Here is a 27,931-nt window from a genome sequence, read left to right as displayed (position 1 = left end):
TCAGCAGCTGATGGAGTGCGCATACATTGAATTTCTGCTTTTTAGTTCGAAAAAAAACATATACTGCTTATCATCGGAAGAATAGTAGACATTCAGAGAGTAGCAGCCAACAATAATTCCGTATTTATTTTTTACAAATTTCTTGTAGTTAATTTAACTTCGATTGTGATCCTATCTCGGGGAAAATGCGGACTCTCCAAATGCATCACACGTTACCTGGTTGGAATGGCATCAGCGGATCTGATGATGGTTATAATTTTCCGTTTACTGGAACGGACCAACAAATTCTACATTTATTTTAGATCCCAGCTCATCATTCCTGTATGCGCCTTGACACTTGTATTTAGAGTTATAATGAGGGACTGTTCAGTTTGGTTTAAGGTCAGTTTTACCTTCGATCGCTTCATCGCAATATGTTGTCGAAAGCTCCGGGAACGATACTGCACTAAGAGATCAGCAACGGTGGTTATCGTGATTGTGGTTATAGTGAGCTGCGTCAAATGTGTCCCCTATTACTTTGCCGTTGAACCGTACGTCATCATTGACAACATACCGTGGCATTGCGCCGTCACAGCTAAATACGCTACTTCACCCATGTGGAAAGGATACGAATTTCTGGATAGTATTTTAACACCGTTGCTACCGATCTGTTTAATTCTGGTATTCAATGGGTTAACAGTAAGATATATCATTTCGACAAATACAGTTCAGTCGGAAACTGGGCAAATGGTCAATGAGTTGGAGAAATTGTTACAGTGGGTGAATAAATTCCAAATTATCACAGAGACCTGACAGTCACAAGGAGAGGAATGGCTTCTGGACTGACCGTGATTCCGATGTTTAAGAATGGACATTGTCGGGTGAATGACAGTAAAGAGGAAGCCTTGGAACAACAGGGAAAGTAAGATAATATCACAGTTGACTTTGGTTGCTTAACTCAATAAACTGGTGGTTGTATTTCAAGAGACATTTGCAAAGCAGGCTTTTCGAAGGCAAGGGAAACGAGACGGGTTGGGCAATAGAAATTTCTCAATGTGGTGTCAGGCTATGGAAGATCGATTGCACTACCCAGTGCCAAAATCTTCTGTCACCTCAACCTTGCTAACATCAGTTTCTCACTCTGCGTTGTGCAGTTCAACATATGTTACCTCTCCATCGTTCGTAATCTGACAAAGTCTGACAAAATTCATATAGGAAGCAGTTGATCAAAGCCCACTGTTTATTGGAAATTTTAGACTCGTCAGGTTTTGCAGAATTTCCATGGTGAAATCTGTATCGAACTATGCTACTGTGCATAGAACCACTGACATATGCACCCGAATGGAGTGGAAAGCGAGTTTGTAAATGTAACGGGAGCAAGGGATGTTGCGAATGGCGGCGGAGGAACGCCCCGTGAGCGGTGTGCAATTGCAGGCAGATCAGGAGTGCCAGAAATGGTGGGAGGTGGGGGGGGGGGTGGGTTGGTGCTTCCAACCAAATTAAAATCACCTCCCCATCAACTTCCCGAAAAAGGATATTCTTGACTTATGGAACAGAGTTTCAGAATACAGATTACGTTACCAAAATGCCCCACGATATCAGGGCAGAATTAGGCCATTTGGCCTATCGAGTCTGCTCCACCATTTCATCGCTGCTTATCCAGTTCTCTTCTCAGTCCCATTCTTCAGCATTGCCCCCGCTGCCCTCCAGTATCCTTTCATACATTGACCAATCAAGGAGGTATCCATATATCCATATAACATATAAAAATAACAGCACGGAAAAAGGCCATCTCGGCTGTTCTAGTCTGTGCCGAACGCTTACTCTCAGCAAGTCCCACTGAACTGCATTCAACCCATAACACTCCATTCCTTTCCTGTCCACATACCTATCCAATTTTACTTTAAATGACAATACCGAACTTGCCTCCACCACTTCTATCGGAAGCTCGTTCCACACAGCTACCACTCTCTAAGTAAAGACACTCCACCTGGTGTTACCCCTAAACTTTTGCCCACTAAATCTCAACTCATGTTCTCTTGTTTTGAATCTCGCATACTGTCAATGGAAACACGTCAACTCTATCTATTCCCCTCATAAATCTAAATACCTCTATCAAGTCCCTCCTCAGCCTTCCACTCTGCAAAGAATAAAGACCTAACATGATTAACCTTTCTCTGTAACTTCGGTGCTGAAAACCAGGTAACATTCTAGTAACTCCTCTCTGTACTCGCTCTAATTTGATGACATCTTTCCTATAATTCAGCAAACAGAACTGTACACAATACTCCAAATTTGGCCTCACCAAAGCATACAATTTTAACATAACATCCCAACTCCTATACTCAATGCTCTGATTTATAAAGGCCAGCATACCAAAAGCTTTCTGCACCACCCTATCCACATGAATTCCACCGTCAGGGAAATATGCACCATTATTCCCAGATCACTCTGTTCTACTACATTCCTTGATGCCCTACCATTTACCATGTATGTACTGTTTTGATTAGTCCTACCAAAATGAAGCACCTCACACTTATCAGCATTAAACTCCAATAAATGGAATTACATTCTATATCATCGCCGTGGTCACTTTGAGGATTTTTTTTTTGAAGGGAGCACCTGGATTTGAACCAGGGACCAATTGATCTGCAGTCAAATGCTCTACCACTGCGCTATACCCCCACATTGTAATACTGCAGATTGTGGAGGCATTAACAATAATCTTTCAAGAATCGATAGATTCTGGCGTACCGGATGACAGGAAAATTGCAAACGTTATTTCACTATTTAGGAAAGCCTCTTAGCCAGATATCAGTGCTTGGGATGTTGCTGGAATTGATTGTTAGGGATGACATTACGGAGGACCTGCAGGCACATGACAAGATAGGCCAAAGCCTGTATAGTTTTCTGAAAGGAAATTCCTGTGCGACTGGTCTGGGTGCCGGTTACCAGTTGTGTTTCACTGGTGCAGCATTAGTGAGGAGCGGGAGGTGTCGAGGAGCGGAAAATGAAATACAATGTTGGGAATTGTATGGCCATGCATTTTGGTGGAAAAAAAATTAACGTGCAGACTATTATTTGGATGTGGATAGAATTCAAAATACAGAGATCAAACGCACTTGGGAGTCCTTGTGCAAGATACCCTAAAGTTTAACCTCCAAGTTGAAATGTTTCTGAAGAAGTCGAATGCACTGTTGGCATTAATGTCTCGAGGTATAGTAGATAAGAGCGGGTCTATGATGTTCAGGCTCTATAAGGCACTCGTGAGACAACACTTGGAGTATTGTGTGCAGTTTGAGGCTCCTTATTTTAGAAAATGTGTACTGCTATTGGAGATGGTTCAGAGAAGATTAACATTAATGATTCGAACAAAGAAAGGGTTACCGTGAGAGGAACCTTTGGCAGCTCTTGGGTTGTATTCCATGGAGTTCAGGAGAAGGAGTTGGATATCATAGAATCATTCCGAATGTTAAAAGGCCTAAACAGATTAGATATGGCAAAGTTATTTCCAGGCCAAGAAGGCACCATTTCAACATTGGAGGACGTCCATTTCGAAGTGAAAAGCGGAGAAATTAGTTTAGTTAGAGGTTGGTAAATCTGTGGAATCTGTTGCCACGAGCAGCTGTAGAGTCCAGGTCATTCGATGAATTGAAGGCAGGGATAGATGGGTTCTTGATTAGCCTGGGCTTCAATGGTTATGGGATGAAGAGACAGGGGAGTGAGGATGACTGGAAAATTGGGATCTCCCCATGATAGTTTGACGACGCAGACTGAATAGGCCGAATGGCCTACTTCTCTCCTATATCTTAATGTCTTAATACGAGATTTTAAAACCGACATGAAATGCAAAAGAAAGGGCGTACAATTGAGCAATATTAGTGGGAAGTTGAAACACTGGAAAGTCATAATAAAGGTAAAGATTGAGTACGAAAGTAAGCAAGCTAATAATATTAACAAGGATACCGAAAGTGTCTTCTGATACACAAAGTAAGAAAATAGCGAGTTTGGACATCGGACCGCTTGACAGAGATGCTGGAGATGTAGCGCTGTGGGACCTTGAAATGGCGGATGAACTAATTAGTATTTTGCATCGGTCTTCAGTCTGGAAAACACCAGATGAGTGATGTAAGTTCCAGGTGTCAGGGGAATGAAGTGTGTGAATTTACCATGCCCGGAGAAAAGGTTAGTGACTAACTCAAGAGTCTGAAGGTAGACTACAGATACCAGATGGCGTACACCCCAGAGTTTAAAAAGCGCTGGCTGAAGACATGGTGGGATATTAGTGATGATCTTGCAACAACCACTCGGTTCTTGATATTTTCAGGAAGACAGGAAAATTGCAAATTTCACTTCACTCTTCACACATGGAGAGTCAGAAGACAGGAAAAATCAACGCCGGTCAGTCTGACCACAGCGGTTGAGAAGATGTTGAGAAGTGTCAATTATTAACGATGAAGTCTCAGGGGACTTGCAGACACATGATAACCTAGACCAGAGACAGCATGGTTCTGTCAAGGGAAAATTTGGCCTCGAAATCTGTTGGAATGATCTGAAGATGTAACAATCCGGCCGAATTAGGCTCCTTTAGTGTCCTCTGCACCACAAACTCTCCCCCAGAGGTCTATGTGTCTTTAGTGTGTTACGTATTCAGGCAACAATAAATATATGAGTCGGCAAGGGTTTCTTATAACAAACAACATGTTTATTAAACACAGAAAACAAACCCCCCAAAAGTAAACAAACACTACCGTAACCGGAAACAGCTGCTGAGCGGCTGTTCAAACAGTTCGTAAAGTGATATTCCAAAACAGTTCTTAAAAGTGGTATTGCCAAAAGTTCGATATGCTCACAGTCCATTTAAAAGGAGAGACTTTATAGGACGATTTAAATTCTCTTTCACGTCGCTTGCTTCGATCCCCGATGCTGAACTTCCCACGAAGAATTCACGAAACAGAACGGCTTAAAGGCACTGACCTTTCCTTCTCCACTGCCTTCAATCCTTTCTAGTTAAACCTAGGGATTAACACGAAGATAGTCAACGAAATCCTTCCAAATAAGGATCAAACAAAGGTCGCCCGCATTTCACCGTAGAAAGCGATTCTCCTCGATCTTTAACTTCCAACTTCCAATCTTTACTCTCCACTAATTTCGAACTAACAGGATCGTAAAGAACCTGCTGGCAATGACTTCTTAAACTTTAGGCATTAAATAAATACTTCATCTTTCAACTAAACTGCGTCATCACTTAAAACACGCAGTGGCATGAAGTCAACCTGGCAAATCCAGCCACAAACTGCCCCTCCTCACAGGGTGGGGTCTACCTTTTATAACCTGTAAAAAAAAACTTCACATGATCTCTACTGGCGGGAAAATGACGTCATTCCACCATCACAAGACCATCACCTCAAGTCCAGTACAGCTTCAACCCCAGTCACATGACAAGGGCACCACTGTCATGTGTCACGAGTACGTCACACCTCCCTCCAAAAAAACATTTTTGGTCTGACAAGAACAAAAATGTTTAACAATTGCTTACAAGAAAAACAAAGGTATAAATTTTATAACATATACAATACACAACACCATCATATAACAGCTTATAACTCACAATACAGTAGGAGTGTTACAATAGAAAAAAAAACACTCCATAAAAAAAATTACAGTGTACATTCAACATCGAGATATTCAATCAGCAACCACATTATCTTTACCTTTAATATGAGTTATCACAATATTGTACTCTTGTAACATCAAACTCCAATTTAATAATCTCCTGTTTTTGTTTTTCATCTTACTCAGGAAAACTAACGGATTATGATCAGTGTAAACAATAAGTGGTTTTTGAGTTGTACTAACATATACCTCAAAATATTCCAAAGCTAAAACAAGAGATAACAACTCTTTCTCTATTGTTGAATAGTTTCTTTGATGCTTATTAAATTTCTTAGAAAAGTAAGCTACTGGATGACCAACCTCATCACCCTCATTCCTTTGCATTAATACTGCTCCTGCAGCCTCATCACTAGCATCCACAGCCAATGATAAAAAGGTTTTTCAAAGTCAGGTGCCTTAAGCACAGGCTGTTGACATATCATTGTTTTCAATTTTTCAAATGCTTCTTGACAAGGCACCGTCCATACAAACTTCTCATTCTTCCGCAGAAGGTTAGTTGATGGAAGGGCAACATTAGCAAAATTCTTACAAAATTTCCGATAATATCCTACCATTCCCAAAAACCTTCTGAGTGTCTTTTTCCCCGTTGGAGTGGGAATCTCTAAAATTGCCTGAACTTTTGCCTGAACAGGAGCTACCTTACCTTGACCCACAACATAACCAAGGTAAGTCACAGTGGCATGTCCAAATTCACTCTTAGCTAAATTAATAGTTAAGTTAGCTTTTGAAAGCCTTTCAAACCATTTCTCCATCGCAATAATGTGTGCTTCCCAAGTATCATTTCCTGTCACTAAATCATCAATACAAGCATCAGTATCTTTAATCCCTGAATCACAGAGTTAATCATCCTCTGGAAAGTACCTGGGGCATTCTTCATCCCAAATGGAAGAACATTATACTCATATAACCCAGATGGAGTTACAAATGCAGAAATCTCTCTACCTCTGTCCGTTAATGGAACACACCAATACCCTTTCAATAAATCAATCTTTGTAAGGAACTTTGCTTTTCCAACTTTATCTACACAATCATCTACTCTAGGAATTGGATATGCATCTGTTTTCGTTACAGCATTCACCTTCCTATAATCCGTACAAAACCTAATACTACCATCTGGCTTTGGCACCATAACACATGGCGAACTCCAATTCGAGTTAGAATGTCTAATGATATTATTCTCTAGGATATATTCAATTTCTTTCTCAGCAAGTTCACATTTTTCCATGTTCATCCTATATGGATGTTGTTTAATAGGTTTGGCATCCCCAACATCTACATCATGTGAAGCTATGGTAGTCCTTCTCGGAACATCTGGAAACAACTCCCTATATTTAAAAATCAACTCCTTCATCTGTTGTCTCTGCTCTAACTGTAAATGTGCTAATTTTTCATCAATATTTTCCAGAATGGTTGAATTTGGTAACCTAACAGAAACAATGTTGGATTTAGAATGAAAGTCAGATGAATCATCTATCATGTTCCTAGTTAAATCAAACTCATTCTCACTAACCACAACAGTCACAGTATCAGATTGTTTCTCAAAATATGGTTTCAACATATTTATATGGCAAAGTTGTGTTGACCTTCTACGATCTGGAGTTTTTATCCACGTAATCCACATCATTGATTTTACACACAATTTCATTAGGACCATGAAATCTAGCTTGTAAAGGATTTGTCTGCACTGGGAAAAGAACCAACACCTTATCTCCAGGCTTAAACATCCTCATCCTAGCTTCTTTATCATACCAAGTCTTCATTTTCTCCTGAGCCAACTTTAAATTTTCCTTAGCTAAGCTGCAAGCTTTATGTAACCTGTCCTTAAATTTCAACACATAGTCCAACAAATTAGTGTGTACTTCCTTATTAATCCACTGTTCTTTCAACAAAGCTAAAGGTCCTCTAACTCTATGCCCAAACACAGGTTCAAATGGACTAAAACCTAAAGATTCCTGTACCGATTCCCTTACTGCAAATAAAAGTAAGTTTATACCCTCATTCCAGTCACTTTCATTTTCCACACAAAATGTCCTAATCATATTCTTGAGGGTAGAATGAAACCTCTCCAAGGCACCCTGCGATTCTGGATGGTATGCAGACGAAGTGATTTGCTTAGCTCCCAATTTATAAACTATCTGTTGAAACAATCCAGACATAAAATTACTGCCTTGATCAGTTTGTATCTCCTTAGGTAATCCAAAATAAGTAAAAATTATAAGGGCCTTTGTCACAGACTTAGCTTTTATATTCCTAAGTGGTACTGCCTCTGGAAACCTAGAAGAAGTACACATGATGGTCAACAAATACTGATAACCAGTTTTTGTCTTTGGTAATGGACCAACACAATCTACAATAACTTTAGAAAATGGTTCACCAAATGCTGGGATAGGTTGTAATGGAGCTACTGGTGTAACCTGATTTGGTTTACCCACAATTTGACAAGTATGGCACGTTTTACAAAACATCGCCACATCTTTTCTTAGACCAGGCCAGTAAAAATGTTTTAAAATCTTGTCCACAGTTTTCCTTACCCCTTGATGTCCACCTAAAGGCACACTATGAGCTAAAGTCAAAATCTCATTTCGATAAACTTTTGGAACAACTAGCTGGTAAACAACATTCCAATCCTCACTTGCAGGAATTGTAGGCGATCTCCACTTCCTCATCAACACTCCTTTTTCCAAGTAATATCCTACTGGCACCTTATCAATTTCACTATCTAGTAAAACCTGCTCTTTTAATTTTATAATCTCAGAGTCTCTATTCTGCTCTGCTATCATCTCCTTCCGAGACAAAGATAAATCTTTATAGTCAGACTTACTCCCAGAATCTTGTTCAAACAACGAAGATAAGAAAGTCTCTGACACATCCTCAAAACTCGAATCCTGAGTTGAACAGTCCTGAATAACAACCTCATTCTGTGCATCAATTTTTTTAGCCATAGCTCTAGTCACAACACAGGAAGAATCTGTGTTAGAATTTAACTGTGGTTCCTCTGACTCCATTGCCAAATACACTTCAGGAAAAACTTGTCCACTTGCCAAATCATTACCTAACAATAAAGAAATACCCTTCACAGGTAAGCTATGCTGTAATCCTACTTTAACAAATCCTGTAACTAACCCTGACTTTAAATTTACTTTATGTAAATGTACAGGCATAAAATCACTTCCAACACCCCTTATGTAATTTACCTCACCAGTATCAGACTCTTCATTAAACTTCAACACACTGTCTAACATCAGTGATTGAGAAGCACCAGTATCCCTAAGGATTTTTATTGGCACCAGAGTAGATCCTTCCTTCAAGGATGCAAACCCTTCAGTTATAAAATTATCATATCCCTTTCTAACTTGGTCAGACTCGAACAAAGCCTCATTTGTTTTTATCAAACCCTGTAACTTTACAGGTGCTTCAGTATGTTGCACACAAGCATCTGGAACTGCTTCCTTCTCTTTCCTTTTCAATTTGAAACAGTTAGCTATTACATGGCCAGGCTTCTTACAATAGTTACAAGTAAGACCACACTGTCTTTCCTTCACAGGCTTTCCTTTCTCATCAACTTTCTCATTAACCTCTGATTTAATTTCAGATTTAAATGGAGTCTCCGTGTTATTTTTCCTCTTAAAAATTCTGCCCTGAGGAAATTTATTCTTATGGATTAAAACATACTCATCTGCTAATCTAGCACAGTCCTGCAGTTTATCAGTATCCTTCTAATTTAAGTAGGTCCTTACTTCAACAGGAATGCTTCTTTTAAATTCCTCCATTAAAATCAGCTCTCTCAATGTATCATAGTCCCCATTTACATTTTTAGAAGAAACCCATCTCTCAAAACACATAGCTTTATCATAGGCAAATTCCACATAAGTTTTTTCCACAGACTTTTTCAAACTTTCCCTATATGCTTCTGGGACTAACTCATATGCGTTTAAGATATGCCTCTTTACAATATCATAATCAAGTGCTTGCGCAGCTGTTAAAGCTGTGTAAACTTGTTGTGCTTTGCCCTTAATTACACTCTGCAACAACACTGACCATTTATCTTTCAGCCACTCTGACATCCAAGCAATAGTTTGAAAATGTTGAAAATACCTTTTCACTTCTGTTTCACTAAATGGAGGGACCAATTTAATTTCTTGACTCGCAACAAACGTTCTTTTAGAACCAGAAGACTGATTTCCAGACCTTAATTCCTCTATTGCATATGCAAATTCTCTCTTCTTTTGTTCCGCCTCCAATTTACACCTCTCCAAATCAGCTTTACTTTGTTCCAATTTCATTTGTTCGATTTGCAACTGCATCTCCAGATTACTTATTGGAAATGACTCTAAAATCGATTCATCAAAAACACCCGAGACCACATAGTGTGACGCCCCATTTTTCTCTGTATTACAGCCTTAGATGTAGTCTGCAAAATACCTTTAAGTTGCAATCTACTAGCTATCTCAAACACCTCAGTTTTTTTCGCCTTCGCCAGCACCTCCGCAGCTGGCGAAGCCAGAAACTCATCAATATTCATTGCTGCCGAATACCACAACAAGCCAAACAAAAGAACCGAGTAATCCCCGTTTCCAAAACACCGATTTAAAAGTTAGCAAGCATTTAAACTCAAATGATTCGATCCCGGACGAGCCCCCATATTTAATTTTACGTATTCAGGCAACAATAAATATATCAGTTCGGCAAGGGTTCCTTATAACAAACAACACGTTTATTAAACACAGAAAACAAACCCCCCAAAAGTAAACAAACACTACCGTAACCGGAAACAGCTGCTGAGCGGCAGCCCAAACAGTTCTTAAAGTGATATTCCAAAAACAGTTCTTAAAAGTGGTATTGCCAAAAGTTCGATATGCTCACAGTCCATTTAAAAGGAGAGACCTTATAGGACGATTTAAATTCTCTTTCATGTCGCTTGCTTCGATCCCCGACGTTGAACTTCCCACGAAGAATTCACGAAACAGAACGGCTTAAAGGCACTGACCTTTCCTTCTCCACCACCTTCAATCCTTTCTAGTTAAACCTAGGGATTAACACAAAGATAGTCAACGAAATCCTTCCAAATAAGGATCAAACAAAGGTCGCCCCCGTTTCACCGTAGAAAGCGATTCTCCTCGATCTTTAACTTCCAACTTCCAATCTTTACTCTCCACTAATTTCGAACTAACAGGATCGTAAAGAACCTGCTGGCAATGACCTCTTAAACTTTAGGCATTAAATAAAAACTTCATCTTTCAACTAAACTGCATCATCACTTAAAACACGCAGTGGCATGAAGTCAACCTGGCAAATCCAGCCACGAACTGCCCCTCCTCACAGGGTGGGGTCTACCTTTTATAACCTGTAAAAAAAAACCCGTCACATGATCTCTACTGGTGGGAAAATGACGTCACCACCATCACAAGACCATCACCTCAAGTCCAGTAGAGCTTCAACCCCAGTCACATGACAAAGGCACCACTGTCATGTGTCACGAGTACGTAACAAGTGAAAACAGCAGCCAAATCATAGTAAGGGAACTCGCCCATCTCCTCCGGCATCGGGAGGGAGGTGCCAAAACATCATTACTGTTGAAAACAAAGGCTATTCAAACTTGTTGTCTCTATCCTTATGTCTGACAGGCCCATACGAGCTTTCTACGCTCTGATTTTCATTTCTGAACGCGTCCCACTTACCAGAAAACATCCAGGCTCAATCGCGAAATGTTTTTCAATACCGTCCAAATTGACCTTCCCCAATGAGGCATTGTGAACACGAGTTACAAAGTGTTTGTTGAATCAAGCATCCATCTCTTGTCCTGTCTCATTTATTTCATCATAGCAGATCAAGAATCGCGCACGCTCTCATTGGTTCGTCAACGCACAAAAGAAAAAAAGTATCCTGAATGATCTCCTACCCATCTTGGCCTTCACAAGTGTGGAATTAACAATTAACGTGCGGAATGTTAAACATACCTACTTTTACAACTGTAATGCTCCTGCAATACACAGCGATATCTCCACAAAGCTGGCCGTCTAAATACTCTTGACCATTGGGTGGTCAGTAATCTATTCCCATTAACGTGATCATACCTTTCTTTGTTTACGGTTTCACCCACTGCGCGTCTGTCTGGGCCTTTGAGCGCGTTAAACGACCCCGCAGAGGAAAGGAACACGGATTAGTCGAATTCTGCATCTGCACTGACGGAAGACAGCCGAGAATTTTCCATGACTATTAACTCTACTCTCCTCCTTTAGTCCATCCCGCTCTATCACTCCTGAAGCAAATGAACTCCGAAATACTGAACTGCCAGACCAGACTCTCCTGCAACTCAGTCTCATTATTGGCTAAGAGACCATGATTTCAGGTTTTGATCCAAGCAGTGAGTTCATCGGCTCATTCTCAGATGCTTCTGCCACTGAAATATACGCACCTCAAGTCACTAGTCGGACCTTTCTCAATTATTGCATTCCTGACGTTGTGTGAGATCTTATCAACATGTCTGCACAATTTCTGCACCATCTGTTCTGGCACCCTGGTTCCAATTCCCCTGTAAATGTAGTTTAAGCTTCATCATGCAGCGCAAGCTAACCTTCCAACAAGATATTACTACACTTCCAGTTCACGCACAAACCGTCTTTATCCACAGGTCTCAGGTTCCCTGGAAGAGAGATTAGTGATCGAAAAATCATATGGCCTGTCTCCTATACCAAACCCTTAGCCACGTGTTAATCTGTATCATATTTTCATTTCTTGCCCCATCAGGACGCGGCACGTGTCGCTGTCACAACAACAAAGATCCTGCCGTCCACCTCAGCACCTAACTCTCTGAATTTCCATTGCAGAAAGTCGCCACTCCGATGTCACTGGTACCACAACCGCAGACTGCTCACGCTCCTGCTGAAAAAAAATGTTCAGGATTTCATCCACGTAGTCCCGGACCCTGGCACCCGGGAGGTAATATGCCATTCAGGAATCTGGTTTCCCCTTCCTTTTTGAGTCAGACTCAGTGCCAGACGCCCGACCGCTGTTGCTTTTCCCTTCCAGGTCATCCAACCACAAACTGCATCCAGTGTTTCTGATGGTGATGGCCATATGGATAGTCTGCACTGCCCCTTTAAATCCTTTCCTCTTCCTGACTGTCCCACAGTTCCCTGTGTCCTGCACCGTGGGTGTATCTACCACTCTGTATGTCCATCACGGGCGGATTGTTACAAGCGGCAGCTGTGTGCACTTCTCGCAGTTGTCATCATCGGGAACTCCGGAGGTCTCCTTTAGCCTTTTACTTGGACGGTGGCCGCCCGCTTGTCCCTGTCTTACTTTAATGTGTTCTGTGCCTTTAACACTGGGTCAGAGAACCTGAGCGAATTACGTTCTGTTAAGCGACTCATCTCTCAGACAGGCCGCTGCTCTAACGACCAAAAGACCCTGTTTCCATCCCCTCGCTCAGATTAAACATTGACCTACAAGCCTGAACAACATTCTGACTGTCATAACTCATCCATGATGGAATGATGACACAGACACAGTAGACCTAACGGCCTTTCCGCACGATGTCTTATTTTCTTGTTAACCTTGTCACATTTTTGCTTTATCCCAAAATCATCAGATTATTGGGCCTTATAGTCTACTTTCCTACATCCATCTGTAAAGCAGTGTTGTCGGGTATATTTGAACCTCCTGCTTTCAGTTTCTGTTGACGTTGTTGCGATCAACTCCCGCCCAGTTTTTAGATTCAGTCCTGTCTATAAACGTTTATTTCTCCGCTTCCCTAAATGTGAAAACATTGTCTTCCAAGCATTCTCATCCATCTCAACAAACGTTCTTCTCAAATTATTGGCGAGACGCGTCTTACGAGTCTTCGATTTGTAATATGTTACAGCTTCACTCTCCACAGAAGCTGCCTAACCTGAGCAAACTGTAACACTCTCACTTTCATTTCCGATTGACAGGATGATATATGTGTTTGTGTGGATATGACTTTTCTTACAAATCAGGCATTCATTCCCTTCTCAAACACACATCAAAAGTTGTCAGGATGGCCGAGTGGTCTAAGGCGCCAGACTCAAGGAATGAAACAGGACAAACGGGAGTGTTCTGGTCTCCATCTGGGGTTGTGGGTTCGAATCCCACTCCTGACAAAATTTGTCTTTAAGTATTCAATCGAGGCGACGTTACTTTTGCAAACAAACCATGGGTTTAGAAAAAGGGATTACTCCGTTACGGATTAGAAAAACGGTTCGAAGATAAGATTATGTTTTTGACACTGTTCATCGCATTACAACAGATCACCGTACACCAAATTCTGGGTGAGTGATTTATTCAGAAAAAAAAAAGCACTGTGAAAGATCTCGGCCCGAAACACCGACTGCTTACGCTTTTCCACAGATGCTGCCTGGACTGCTGAGCTCTTCCTGGTATACTCAGCTATTCAATATAGAAAAGGTTCTGAAGTCAAATCATTGGTTGTCAGATTATTCAATGGATGGGCATGTGAGCGTACATTGTCACCTGTTGATCAAAGGTCTGATTGCTGATGGGTGGTAACTGTTCTTGAACTTGGTGGTGCGAGTCCTGAGGCCCCTGTACCATCTACCCAATGGCAGCAGCGCAAAAAGAGCCTGACAGGATGGTGAGGACCTCTGACGGTGGATGCTGTTTTCCGATGACATCGTTTTATGTGGATCTGCTTAATGTTTGGGAGTATTTTCCCGTGATGGACTGGGCCGAATTCATTAACTTTTTAAAGATTTTCCTTCAAAGATACAGTATTTCCGTACCCCGTCTTGATGCAGACAGACAATATACTCTGTGCAACACATCTATCAAGCTCATCAAGGTTTTTGATGTCATGCTGAATCACCGCAGTCTCCTCAGAAAGCAGAGGAAATAGTCATTCCAACAATTTAAAGTTACAGAGGCGCCACCTCTGATCCTCCAAGGAGAACTAGCTCAAGAACGTTTGCTTTACCCTCTGTTGAAGACAACAATCAGTCCTTGGTCTTGCCGACATAGAGTGATAGGGTGTTGGCACATCTTGTTTAAAACGAACCCCTCTTACTTGAAATGTATGCCCTAAGAGGGGATCGTTTAACGACATGTAAACCCGAGAATGGAGATAACTTATCAATATCTATGCCTGAAAATCTAAGAAACGTCTGTCGGATTCCCCCGCACCTCCGATGCTCCAGAGAAAAAGAACACGTTTGACTAAACTCTCGTTATTACACAAACAGTCTATTTCAGGTAGCATCTCGGTGATGCTCTTCTGCACACTCTCCGAATCCACGTCATCCTCTCTCTGGAGGATGGCCTGAACGGGGTGCAGCACAATTCCAGTGCTGTGATGCTGGACGCTCTGATTCCGACATGTTCGGCAATCTGAGAAAATGCATCACGTCCATATTCATTTAAAATCCCAGGATATAGAGTGTGTTTGTATGTATACCCTCTCATCAAAGCAGTCATTCATACTAATACGAAATACAGCTGTTTATCTGGCATGTGGAGAGAGTACAACAGGGGCTGTCAGGGTGGCCGAGTGGTCCAAGGCGCCAGATCTAAGGCGAGAAAGTCGCTTCCTAGTAAACGCGAGTGTTCTAGTCTCCACCTGGAGACATGGGTTCGAACCCCACTCCTGACAAATACTCTGTTTTTCACGTGCTGTTTTTATAATGCAATCACTGTAATTTTACTGAGTGACCAAAGTGTGAACTATTTGGGAGTCTGAGAAAGAAGCAAATAAGATAAAGATTTTGTTTTAGTCACAACAGAGAAATGAACAACAGGTCACAATACATGGGATTCGGGCTGCGGAGTTTGATGAGAACAAGGCCTCGGTGAAGAGTGTCTGTGTCACCTTCTCAGCCGCGGCTGTTGTTTGGACAGAATGACATCGGGGCCATTCAGACATGTTGTTGAAACGGCATTTTACATCGTCGTTCTTAAGCCGTGGAGCTCGTGGTGCGTTTAACACTTTTCTGGATTTGGGAATATCGGATTAATCATTCCTGACCGGATTATATTCACTTTTTCTGGTTTAACAGGCCACTCTTCCTTGTTTTGCAATGCAGATGTTTTGAATCGCACAGCCCGGAAAATATCCTCCGGCCCAATCGGTTCAGAGTTCAGAGCAGAAAGTAAATTTTGCATCACAGCATATCTATCTACATATACACCATGTACAATGGGATTCACTTTCCCGAGGGTATCAAAGAAACAGAGTAAAATCCATGAGGGACCGCACTCACAGGACGGCCAAAACACTGAATATGTGTAACAAAAGAAACTGTGCGAAGTCAAGCGAAAGAATAACAATAATTGCAATATTAATTGTTATTTTACGTAATAATCCAGGGCGACTACGAAGCCCACTGGAGTTTGTTTAGATATAACCTCTTTCAGAGAAAACCAGATAGAACTATAGAACAATTGAACATTACAGCACAGAAACAAGCCTTTTGGCCCTTCTTGTCTCTGCCGAATCATTTTTCTCCTAGTCTCACTGACCTCCACTTGGACCATATCCTTCCAAAACCCTCTCATCCATATACCTGCCCAAGTTTTTCTTGAATATCAAAAGTGAGCCCGCATTCACCACTTCATCTGGCAGATCATTCCACACTCCCACCACTTTCTGCATGAAGAAGCCCACTTTCCCTCTTCACCGTTAAACTATAAACTCTGGGTTTTTTTTCTCTCCCCTCGCCTCAGTGGAAAAAAATACTTCTTGCTTTCATTCTAAGTATATCCGTTATAATTTTATACACCTCTATCAAATCACCTCTCATTCTCCTACGCTCCAGGGACTAAAGTCCTAACCTAATCAACATTTCTCTGTAACTCAGTTTCTCAAGTCCCAGCAACATCCTGGTAAACCGTCTCAGCATTCTTTCAACCTTATTAATATTTTTCCTGTAATTAGGTGACCAAAACTGCACACAATACTCCAGATTCAGTCTTACCAATGTCTTATACAACCCCACCATTACATTGCAACTCTTATACTCAAAACTTTGCTTTCTAAATGCCAATGTACCAAAAGCTTTCCTTACAAATCCTATCTACTTGTGAAGCCACTTTTAGGGAATTATGGATCTGTACTCTCAAATCCTTCTGTTCTACTGCACTCCTCAGTGTCCTACCAGTTACCTTGTATATTCTACCTTGGTTTGACCTTCCGAAGTGCAATACCTCACGCTTGTCTGCATTAAACTCCATCTGTCATTTTTCAGCCCATTCCTCCAAATGGTCCAAATCCCTCTGCAAGCTTTGACAACCTTCCTCACTGTCCACTACACCTCCAATCTTTGTATCATTAGCAAATCTGCTGATCCAATTTGCCACATTTTCATCCAGATCATTGATATAGATGACAAATAACAATGGACCCAGCACTGATCCCTGAGGCACACCACTAGCCACAGGCCTCCACTCAGAGTAGCAATCATCCACTACCACTCTCTGGCTTCTTCCATTGAGCCAATGTCTGATCCAATTTACTACCTCTCCATGTATATCTAGCGACTGAATCTTCCTAACTAACCTTCCATGCGGGACCTTGTCAAAGGCCTTACTGAAGTCCATGTAGACAACATCCACTGCATTCCCTTCATCCAGTTTCCTTGTAACCTCCTCGGAAAACTCTAATAGATTGGTTAAACATGACCTACACTCACAAAGCCATGCTGTCTTTTTTCTAATATGTCTATCTAAATATTTGTAGATCCAATCTCTTAGTATTCCTTCCAATAATTTACCTACTACCGGCCTATAATTTCCCGGCTTTACTTTTTGAGCCTTTTTTAAACAACGGAACTAGATGAGCTATCCTCCAATCCTCCGACACTTGATCCGTGGATATCGACATTTTAAATATTTCTTCCAGGGCCCCGGCCAGGAGCTTAGTCACCTTCATGGTCCGATGGAATACCCTGTCAGCTCCTGAGGATTTATCTAATCTGATATGCCTCAAGACAGAAGCACCTCCTCCTCTTTAGTCTGTATAAATTCCATGAACTCCCTACTTGTTTGCCTTGTTTCCATAAACTCCATTCCAGTTTCCTTAGTAAATACAGATGCAAAAAAAACATTTAATATCTCTCGCATTTCTTTTGATTCCATACATAGCCAACAAAGTGGACATAGGCGACATAGTCAAATGGAGTCCTAACTTGACTCTATTTAGATAGTAATCTGCCTTCCTGTTCTTCCACTTTGGTGGCAAGATCAAGAAGGCAGATTACTATCTAATTGGAGTCAAGTTAGGAAAAGGGGAAGTACAACGAGATCTAGGTGTTATTGTACATCAGTCAATGCAAGCAACATGCAGGTGCAACAGGCAGTGAAGAGAGCTAATGGCATACTGGCCTTTATAACAAGAGGAATTGAGTATAGGAGTAAGGAGGTCCTTCTGCAGCTGCACAGCGCCCTGGTGAGACCCCAACTGGAGTATTGTGTGAGTTTTGGTCTCCAAATTTGAGGAAGGACAGTCTGGCTAATGAGGGAGTGCAGCGTAAGAATGGTGAAGTAGAACCCTATTTTATCCGCCTTTACCATCGTTGCTAGCAGTAAATTCCATGCATGCACAACTCTCGGTGTGAAAAAGTTACCCCTGATATCCCCTCGGTACCCATTTCCAAGCACCTTAAAACTCTGCCCCCTCGTGTTAGCTATTTCAACCCTGGGAAAAAGCCTCTGACTATCCACACGATCAATGCCCCTCATCATCTTATCCACCTAAAAAACGGCTCTAAACATAAACAAGGAAAATATACTTTGCTTTGAGGATTTGTTAGAAGTACAGAAGTTAGTTTTTTTTACATAGAGAGTGGTGAGTGTGTGCAATTGATTGCCAGAGGCGGTGGTGGAGGCGGAAATGAAAGGGTCCTTTAAGAGAGTCCGGGATGAATACATGGAGCTTAGAAAATTAGAGGGCTATGGGTAAGCCTAAGTAATTCTAAGGTAAGGATATGTTTTGCACAGCTTTGTGGGCCAAAAGGCATGTATCGTGCTGTAGGTTTTCTATGTTTCAGTGTAGACAAAATATAAGGGTATAGAACGGGTAAGTTCAAGCAGGCTTTTCAAATGATGTTAAGTGTGACAACAACCACAGGTTATGGGTAAGTGGGGAGGTGAAAATTTATGGGGAACATGTGGAAAATCTCTTCAGTGAATTGGCCATGAGAGTGCAGAAAGAAATGCCAGCACAGGTGGTGCACGCTAGCTCGGATTCACCGTTTCAAACAAGTTTGGATGGGAGCCTAGATGGTAGGTGTTTGGAGGGCGATGGTCCCAGTGCAGGCAGATGCATTAGACAGCTTGAATGTATTTTCAGCATTGACTAGATGAGCCAAATAGTCTGTTTCCATACTGAACTTCTCCATGTTTCTATGACAGAGAAGCTGGCCGAACTTGTTTGGAAGGGAAAGGTAGGAGTGACAACGGAGCAGCAATGGCTGGAGTTTCTGCAAGCAATTCGGGAGCTGAGTGATCGATACATCCCAAAGAAGTGGAAGCATTGGAAAGGCAGGAGGACACAACCGTGGCTGAAATGAGCCAAAGCCAACAAAAAGCCAAAGGGAGGGCAAACAAAAGAGCAAAAACTATTGGGAAGTTTTGAGAAATCAACAGAAGACCAAAAAACAAGTCAGATGAGTTGAGGACATAGAATGATAATTAATGAGTCAGTCATTAATAAGTCTTGGCAGCACCCAACAGTCTGAGGCATTTAGAGGAACAAAATATCCGGGGTTTCAATATCTCTTGAGAACCAAGGTTCCCTGCACCAGTTACCTTTCAACTTTTATTTTGACAGACATATACAAACTCTATATATACAAACTCAAAATTTCACTTCTGAAAGCTCCCACTTACCAAGTACTCCTTTGCCAGAAAACAGCCTGTCCCAAACCACACTTGTCAGATCCTTTCTGATACCATCAAAATTGACCTTTCTCCAATTGAGAATCTCAATCCGTGATCTAGAACTCTCTTTTTCCTTATTTACTTTTAATTTCATGGCACTATGATCTCTAATTGCTGTCACCAGCCATGGATCATTTCCTAACAGCTTATTGCACACTTATACGTCAGGAATTCTAGGTACTGATTAAGTGCACATTTGACAAACTCTACCCCTTCTATTCCTTTTACATTATGGGAGTCCCAGTCAATATATGGAAAGTTAAAATCACTTACTAAATCAACCTTTGTTTCTTGGCATGGTCTGCAATCTCTCTACAAATTTGTTCCTCTAAATCCCTCAGACTGTTGGGTGTCAGCAAGTCCCAATAATGGCTAGAATATCATAATTCCCTGTCCTGAGCTCATCTGGAATCTGGACAGAAGGAATGGACATCGGTGGATCTGGGGTTGAGAGGGTGAACAGATTTAAGTTCCATTGCATAAACATCACCAAGGATCTCACATGGTCTGCATACACTGGCTGTGTTGTGAAAAAAGCACAGCGCCTCTTTCACCTCAGATAGTTGAAAAAGTTTGGGATGGGGACCCAAATCCTAAAGACTTTCTACAGGAACACAATTGAGAGCATCCTGACTGGCTGCATCACGGCCTGGTATGGGAACTGTACTTCCCTTAATTGCAGGAACCTTTTACTGGTAAAGAGAAGAATTAATTAAATTAAATACCAGCAAATTCTGGAAGCAAACATCATACTGTCCGTAAAAAAGCCAAAGATGAAAAAAGGATGGTTTTTAGAACAAGACAATGATCCTAAACATAACTCAAAATCTACAATGAACTACCTCATGGGGTGCAAGCTGAAGGTTTTGCCATGGCTCTCACATTCCCCTGACCTAAACATAATCGAGAATCTGTGGATAGACCTCAAAAGAGCAGTGCATGCAAGACAGCTCAAGAATCCACAGAACTAGAATCCTTTTGCAAAGGAAGAATGGGCGAAAATCCCTCAAACAAGAATTGAAAGCCTCTTAGCTGGCTACAAAAAGCATTTACAAGTGGTGATACTTGCCAAAGTGGGTGTTACTAAGTACTGACCATGCAGGATGCCTAAACTTTTGCTTTGGGCCCTTTTCCTTTTTTGTTATTTTGAAACTATAAAATATGGAAATAAAAAAGCTTTCTTGCTTAAAATATGAAAGAAATGAGTCATCTTTAACTGACTCCTTTCGGAAATCAGTTCAAATTTTACTTGTTTAACTATTCACGGTAACAGAAATTTTGACCAGGGGTACCCAAACTTTTGCATGCCAGTGTAATTGAGCAGGCCTCTTTTGAAGCGGCCGTCTCTGCCCAGAAGGCTGAGCTGTTCCTACAACTAATAATATCACTATGACTGTTGTGAAAATATTGCTAAATAACTCCTCACTGTGGACTGCCAGAAATAAGCTAGGAGAATGGGCCAAAATAAATGAGGAAATCTCTAAAGAACTTGCTATAAAACAGCAGTTCCACTGCATCCATCATCTGAAAGCAGTGGCATAATTCATTTCCTGTGTTTTCTGAGAGCCGTAATGGTAGCATTGTCAATTGCACCATATCCAGGTCTGGAAGGCGAGACTGGGGATGGTGTTGCTTTGAGGGTTGGAGTCGTAGATCTCCTCCACAAGACCCCTCCAAGCTATGGCCGGGGATAAGAGTTACGTCTCCAGCATTGGCCAGTACTACTTGTTGGTGTAACCAGAACGAGAGTGCACCCTATCAAGTGGGAAGTAGTAACTGTACCAAGAGTCAAACTTATGATACCCCTGGACCACTAAATGGAACTCATTGGGTTGTGGAAATAGGGCCGATCCCTGGCTGCCGGGAGAAAGAACAGGGCAGCGACATGGAACCACACCTTACCAGACGGGTTCTCGAGGGGGACGAGGGTCGGAGTGGTTGTTGCTACTTGGCCGACCTTGTGCCACACTTGAGGATCCTGGCTCAGCCTCAGGATCACCCCATCAGAATATGCAACGAAGGGTTGCCTGATAAATTTGGTGGAATGCTTTGAGAAATAATAAACAGGGTGGACAAAGGAGAATTAGTAGATATTGAGTACGTGGATTTTCAGACCTTTGACAAGGTGCCACACATGAGGCTACCGACGGGGTGGAGGGAGGTTGGGGATGTGGGTTATCGGACACAGTGTGACCCGGGAGGATGTGTTCTGGGGCAGACTTAGTTGTGAGCAAGGGAGGATCTGGTCCATTGCATCCGACAGCTTTCAGGAAACAACAAATCTCTCTTTATATTAATCACTGTCTAATCTTGCTGCTACCATTCTGTCACAGAGCCCAGAGACTGGGAACAGCTCGATGGTAGGAAGCAGATGATGATGATAGGAGCAAACACGAGGAAATCTGCAGATGCTGGAAATTCAAACAACACACACAAAATGCTGGTGGAACACAGCAGGCCAGGCAGCATCTATAAGGGGAAGCACTGTTGACTTTTTGGGCCGAGACCCTTCGTCAGGACTAACTGAAAGGAAAGATACTAAGAGATTTGGAAGTATTGGGGGGAGGAGGAATGCAAAATGATAGGAGAAGACCGGAAGGGGTGGGATAAAGCTAAGAGCTGGAAAGGTGATTGGCGAAATTGATACGGAGCTGGAGAAGGGAAAGGATCATGGGACGGGAGGCCGAGGGAGAAAGAAAGGGGGAGGAGGGAAGCCACAGAGATCGACAGTGCTTCTCCTTATAGATGCTGCCTGGCCTGCTGCGTTCCACCAGCATTTTGTGTGTGTTGGTGATGATGGGAGGCTGTTTATTGGAGTCAAGGCCCTGCCTCCTGGAGCTCCCCAGGGTGACATCCATTGCTACTTGTCATCTATGTCAATAATCTGGTTGAGAATGTACAGGGTATGGGTAGTGAGTCTGCAGCCAGTAATTGCAAACAATTACTTCTTTTTGCAGGATAGTAAGTATAAACACCCCTCTTTCCCTCTCCACACTCAGAACCGACCAAAAGCTACTTCAGAAGACACAAGTTCTTCAAATGAACAAACACTGAGGGAATGTGAGTGACTTTAAAGAGCTCGGACGCTGACAGTACATCATTGCAACTGGGTCTGACAGACTGAACTGATACTTCTAGGCAGACACTGTAAATTCCAGCGTATAAGCCGAGAATTTGGCCCTAAGTTTTGGTCCTAAAATTAGGGGGCTGGCATATCCAGAGGGTGCCAACTTTGGAAAAACGAATACAGGGAAGACAGGTCGGATTTATTGGTTGTTTCCGAGTCAAATTCATTCCACACTCAACGTATGAATTCTTTGGTTTGTTTAAAATCACATCTAGTGGCTGGAGCACGGAGATCAAACCACCGGGGATGACTGTAATGTCCTTGTTTTCAGCTTTCAGTGCTGCTTTTGACTCACCTGACAAGTGCGCTTTGAACACGTCCCAGACAAGTAGCAACTTTTCCTTCCCGAAACCTTCGGAATGTCAACGCCACACCTCTTTAACCCACGTCAAGCAACCGGCAGCAATTTTGAACGTAAACAGCAACACCTCACGGGAATATTCTGAGCAATTTTTGTTTTTTGTCTCAACACAAGATCACGTCTATTCATAAATCAGGTGCACCAACTTCGCGTAGCTTTGAAATTTTCGCTGACCTCACGGTGTTTTTCGGCCCATTTTCAACGCTTGAACTCGAATCACTTCTCTGGTAACAATGTATCATGACGATCGCTGGTGATTCACCCACTCTCAAACTTTTTCTTCCAGTTCTGGCCACTGGCATGTTTTCCTGCAGTTTGCACATTTCATCTTTGGCATTTCTCTCAGCTTGTCCTCTGCCTTTCTCCACTCTCTCACTCTCTCTCGTTTACACTAAACCTCTTAGCAGCTGCAGAATTATTTGTTCCTTTAGCAAAATCAACAACCTTCAGCTTGAAGCCAGCATCACATCGCATTCGTTTTAATCTTTTGTACATGGCGGTCACAAACTCAATACTGAGTACCCCGTGTTATGTTTTAACGAGATTACGATGGGCGCTAAATGGTTTCGCGGGGGCAACATTTCAGAGGCTTCTTTACCATTGGAGAACTAATCCAAAATTTCCCTCCCTGATTTATTTATTAAGAATTTGCTTATAATGCTCTTCAATGTGTAAGCCTGTTTTCTTAGCAGGTTTACAAAATTTCCAGGTTCCGGATACTGCAAAGCAGAGTACAGGCACGTGAGATCTTCTGATTGTTTCTGGTTAAATCAAAAACCTCTACAAAAGGGGTCAGCTTATACAAAGGTAACATGAAAAAGTCACTTTTTTAACCTTGAAAATGGGGGTCGGCTTATACGGCATGTAATTTCTAAAGTACCAGTGTCTGAGTAAATGAGACTCACCAAACTTGCTCCTGACGGAATCACTGGAAACCCTGAGTCAGATGGGTTCTCTCCAGTCGGTGCTCTCAGTCCTCGGGCTGGTTCACTTGCTGCTGTTCCCTCTTCTTTAGTCGTAGTTTGCTTCCAGTTGTGGGCTTTTCTTCCAATAAATCTCTCACCACAGGTCTAACTTTAACACGAAAGATAATGAAGCACGTTAACAATACAAAGGAGAACAAAAAACTGAAATCTAAATATTGAAGACAAATATAAGGATCTCAGTGAACAAATCTGTAATTGTCCCTGACACGTCACAAAACCTGATATGGGATAGGAAGGAGTAATCGTTCTGTCATGGTAAGATGTAAGATGCAGGAACAGAATTAGGTGATTCGATCCATCGAGTCTGCTCCACCACTCAACTATGGCTGAGATTTATTCCAACACCATATTCCTACCTTCCTCCTGGTACCCTGAAGCTACTTAGCAATCATGAGTAGATTAATCTCTGCCATAAATATACCCAACTTGCAGCCTCAACCAACCTCTGCGGCAACAAATTGCACAGACCAGTCATCTTTTGGCTGAATGAGTTTTTCTAATCACAGTTTTGAAGGGAAGCATCTTTATTCTGAGAATGTGCTGTCAGATCACAGACTCTCCGTCTAATGGGAACATCCTCTCCATGTCCACTGTATCCAGGCTTTACAGCATTTGGTAGGTTTACTTAACCACCCCCTCCCCTTTCACCCCCGTCTGAACTCCATTGAGCACAGCCCCATAACCATCAAATGCTCCTCATACAGAAAGCCGATCATTCCTGAGATTATTCACGTGAATCTCATTAGCAACAACTGCACTGAACACATTCCCAAGTATAACAGACAATCAGGAAATTTTAACCATTCCAGAGTGAATGGAACAAAAAGAAACTGGATTCACCAGAATAGCTCAACAGGTGAGGAACTGCTGTGGGAAGAGCAACAAATTTAACGATTCAGGTTCACAATCATTTGTCAGAATGGATTCAAAATTTATCATTTTTAGTGCAGATCTCCAGCAACCTGAGTTTCTGTTTGATTTCCACTGTCTGACAGACAGGGAACAGCGAGGAGGAATTTCCAAACACAGTTCGAACACTGAACCCCCCAGGTCTATTTCTACTGGTTCAAACACAGAACAGCCCATTTAATCACAGCCTCTCCTTGTGAGGGATGGAATACAAACTCATTCTCTCCTCAGATTAGCAGTCATTGCTTCCAAAGGAACTCCAGAAACAAACATTTAATCGCTCAACACCTCATAAACCCGGGCATCTTGATCCCCGGGTCCATTCTACTTGGATCTAAACAGGGGTGCAGTGCTGCCGGAGCTCACCGGAGCACCACTCAGCACCTCTGTAAAGATAAATCAAAATAAACAAACGGGGAATTTAACAGTGGCTGCATATTAAATTGAGGGAATTTTACGGAAGTGGGGGTTGGGGAAAGGGGTTGGTGGATGGGGAGGGGGGGGGGGAAATGCCACTAATATCATTAAGATATTTGATCGTTTTTGGTGAAATCCTGGAGCTGTGACTGTGGTGGTCCGTGGATTACCCGCTAATACAAAAGTAAGTTTTTTATCACTAATAATCCTATGGCTTCTAAGCAAACAATTTTCTTTACTCCACTTGCTTGACAATGATATTTTATGATTATTAGTGAATGCAACTGAGCAATACTTTATCGTATTATTAAATTAAGTGTTATATGTTTTATTGTACCAGTTATATACTGAAATGCAGTGATTGGCTATAATCTTGTTAATAACTATCACCGTATTTCTGTGGTACTCTGGAATTCATATATATTTCTTTCATATTTGTATAGTGTTTGACATTATAAAAAGCCGTCTATATATATACACACACACATACACCCAATTTGTGTACGTGCTCATCACCTGAATGTGGCAAGGAAGTTGAACTGCACCTACATGTGTCGAGAGCTGTATAACGTTAGGGCGTCTAACTTGGGCCACGAACTTATCAATCACCGCTCGTACTGCTCCGGCAGCTAAAAGATTGGCACTGCACCCCTGCTCCAGCCGTCCTGCAGATCTCGGGCCCGGCCCTTTCTCAATGCAACCGGCCCCCGACTTACAGAAATCCGCCGAGATCAGACCCCCCTCACCCACACTCCAGTCGGAGGACCCCCAACAACAGCTGCAGTCGGCACTGCACATGCGTTAAACAGGAGGTTTTACGCAGCACCACCGGTGGCCGGAGGTCTGCACATCATCGCCAGCGGCCGGAGGTCCCTCCAGCGACACCAGCGGCCGGAGGTCTGCACATCGCCACTAGTGGCCAGCGGTCCCTGCAGCACCTCCTATGATCAGAGGCGTGAGGGACAACGGAGAGGCAAATCACAAACGCGGCAAAGTCTGCAGAAAATACACACAAAATGCTGGTGGGACACAGCAGAAACGTCGACAGTGCTTCTCCTTATAGATGCTGCCTGGCCTGCTGTGTCCCACCAGCATTTTGTGTGTGTTGTTTGAATTTCCAGCATCTGCAGATTTTCTCCTGGTTGCTCTTTAAGGTCGGCAGATGCAGGAAATAGAGGAACACAAACAAAATGCTGGCGGAAGTCAGCAGTCCTGGCAGCATCTATCGAAAAGAGTCAACAGTCGTGAGAAGTCAGAGAGGGAGTGGGAGGGAGGGAGATTTGTTCACCGGGAGGAGAAATCGATAGTCATGCCATCAGGTTGGGGGGAGGGCTACCCAGACGGAATATAAGGTCTAGATCATGGACCTTGAGGGTGGCCTTAACTTGGCACAAGAGGAGGGGATGGGTTGACACGTCGGATCGGGAATGGGAATCGGAATGAAAATGCTTGGACACCGGGAAGTCCCGCTGGGAGCGGACAGTTCAAAGGTCAGTTTATTATCAAAGCAGGTATCCATAAACAGCTCTTGCGTTTTTTATTTCTCCAGAGAACCATAAAACAAAGAAAGAGCATGAAAGTCGTTCAGAGAGAAAAATCTAACTCCCACCCCACCCCCCGCATCAAAAAGTACGGCATCCCGATCATCAACCCCCAAAACCCACCCCTCCCGCACAAAAGGGAACAATAACATTGATGCACCATCAATAACTCACACTGAGACATAAGGCGAGATATCGGCTTTTATTGACTGGAAGAAGGAACCAGGAGTGAGTGTCTATCAGACAATGTCCTGGAGACTGAGGCCGAGCGTCAGGCCTCAGATCGCCTTTATACAGGGGCCTGTGGGAGGAGCCACAGGAGCAGTCAGCAGGGGCGTGTCCCGACAGGCACATAGTTCACCACAAACATCGATCCGCCCCGCAAAAAAACAACCCTGCCCCGCACAACTGCGGAGGAGCTGGTGTAACCAGTGAAGAGGCGGCAGCATCGGGAGCAGCGGATACAACGGGCGACCCAGGAAGATTCACAGGTGAAGTGTCGCCTCACCTGGAAGGATGTTTGGACAACGGAGAGAGTTCGGCCCTCCGGCCCTTTCACTGTGACACCCCGAACTCCATATCATATCCGTCCAAACGAATCTGGGCGAACGTTAATGACCAATAAATATAATTCCTCTCAGCGATCAGCTGTCTGAATGAATAACTGACTTTAAAGAGGAAGGAGTATCTGTGGTCCACATTGTCAGGGTGTTGAGTTTACCAGGAGACAAAGACTGCAGGGACGAGAGGTTTTCTGTTGACTAATACACTGTGTGTGGACCCCGCTGGCAATTCTGGTGTTGTGACCCGAATCGAGACAAACACCACGCTGGCCACTCCACCAACAACACGGCACAGCCGGACACATAACAGGGGACTTTACATCTCACAACACAAGATCCAGTGATGAAACCCGTGATTAATGTTGTTGTCCCACTGAAATCATCAGAAACGTCCATTCAGGTGTTTTTAATTACAAGCGCTCCCACACAGGTGACGTCACACAGCTCCACCCCCCCCCCCCCAC

At 42.7% G+C, this 27,931-nt stretch overlaps 1 long non-coding RNA gene and 3 other non-coding genes across 4 annotated transcripts; 2 read left to right on the top strand and 2 right to left on the bottom strand.

Annotated features, from left to right (window-relative positions):
* Positions 1 to 2,592: 2,592 nt before the first annotated feature.
* trnac-gca (transfer RNA cysteine (anticodon GCA)) lies at positions 2,593 to 2,664 on the bottom strand. The gene has a single exon. It is a non-coding gene; the product is annotated as a tRNA-Cys (tRNA).
* A 2,000-nt stretch (positions 2,665 to 4,664) lies between these two features.
* On the bottom strand, positions 4,665 to 27,843 carry LOC132377468 (uncharacterized). The gene is made up of 3 exons (XR_009506646.1): positions 27,079 to 27,843; positions 23,957 to 24,125; positions 4,665 to 4,995 (listed from the first exon to the last, which is right to left on the bottom strand). It is a non-coding gene; the product is annotated as an uncharacterized LOC132377468 (long non-coding RNA).
* trnal-caa (transfer RNA leucine (anticodon CAA)) lies at positions 13,670 to 13,778 on the top strand. Its single transcript has 2 exons — positions 13,670 to 13,707; positions 13,744 to 13,778. It is a non-coding gene; the product is annotated as a tRNA-Leu (tRNA).
* On the top strand, positions 15,165 to 15,280 carry trnal-aag (transfer RNA leucine (anticodon AAG)). The gene is made up of 2 exons: positions 15,165 to 15,203; positions 15,245 to 15,280. It is a non-coding gene; the product is annotated as a tRNA-Leu (tRNA).
* Positions 27,844 to 27,931: the final 88 nt, after the last annotated feature.

The sequence above is a fragment of the Hypanus sabinus genome, chromosome 18 (assembly GCF_030144855.1).
Source record: "Hypanus sabinus isolate sHypSab1 chromosome 18, sHypSab1.hap1, whole genome shotgun sequence".
Lineage (NCBI taxonomy): Eukaryota > Metazoa > Chordata > Chondrichthyes > Myliobatiformes > Dasyatidae > Hypanus > Hypanus sabinus.
Note: the sequence above shows the minus strand (reverse complement) of the source record. Positions and strands in the feature narration are given on the sequence as shown.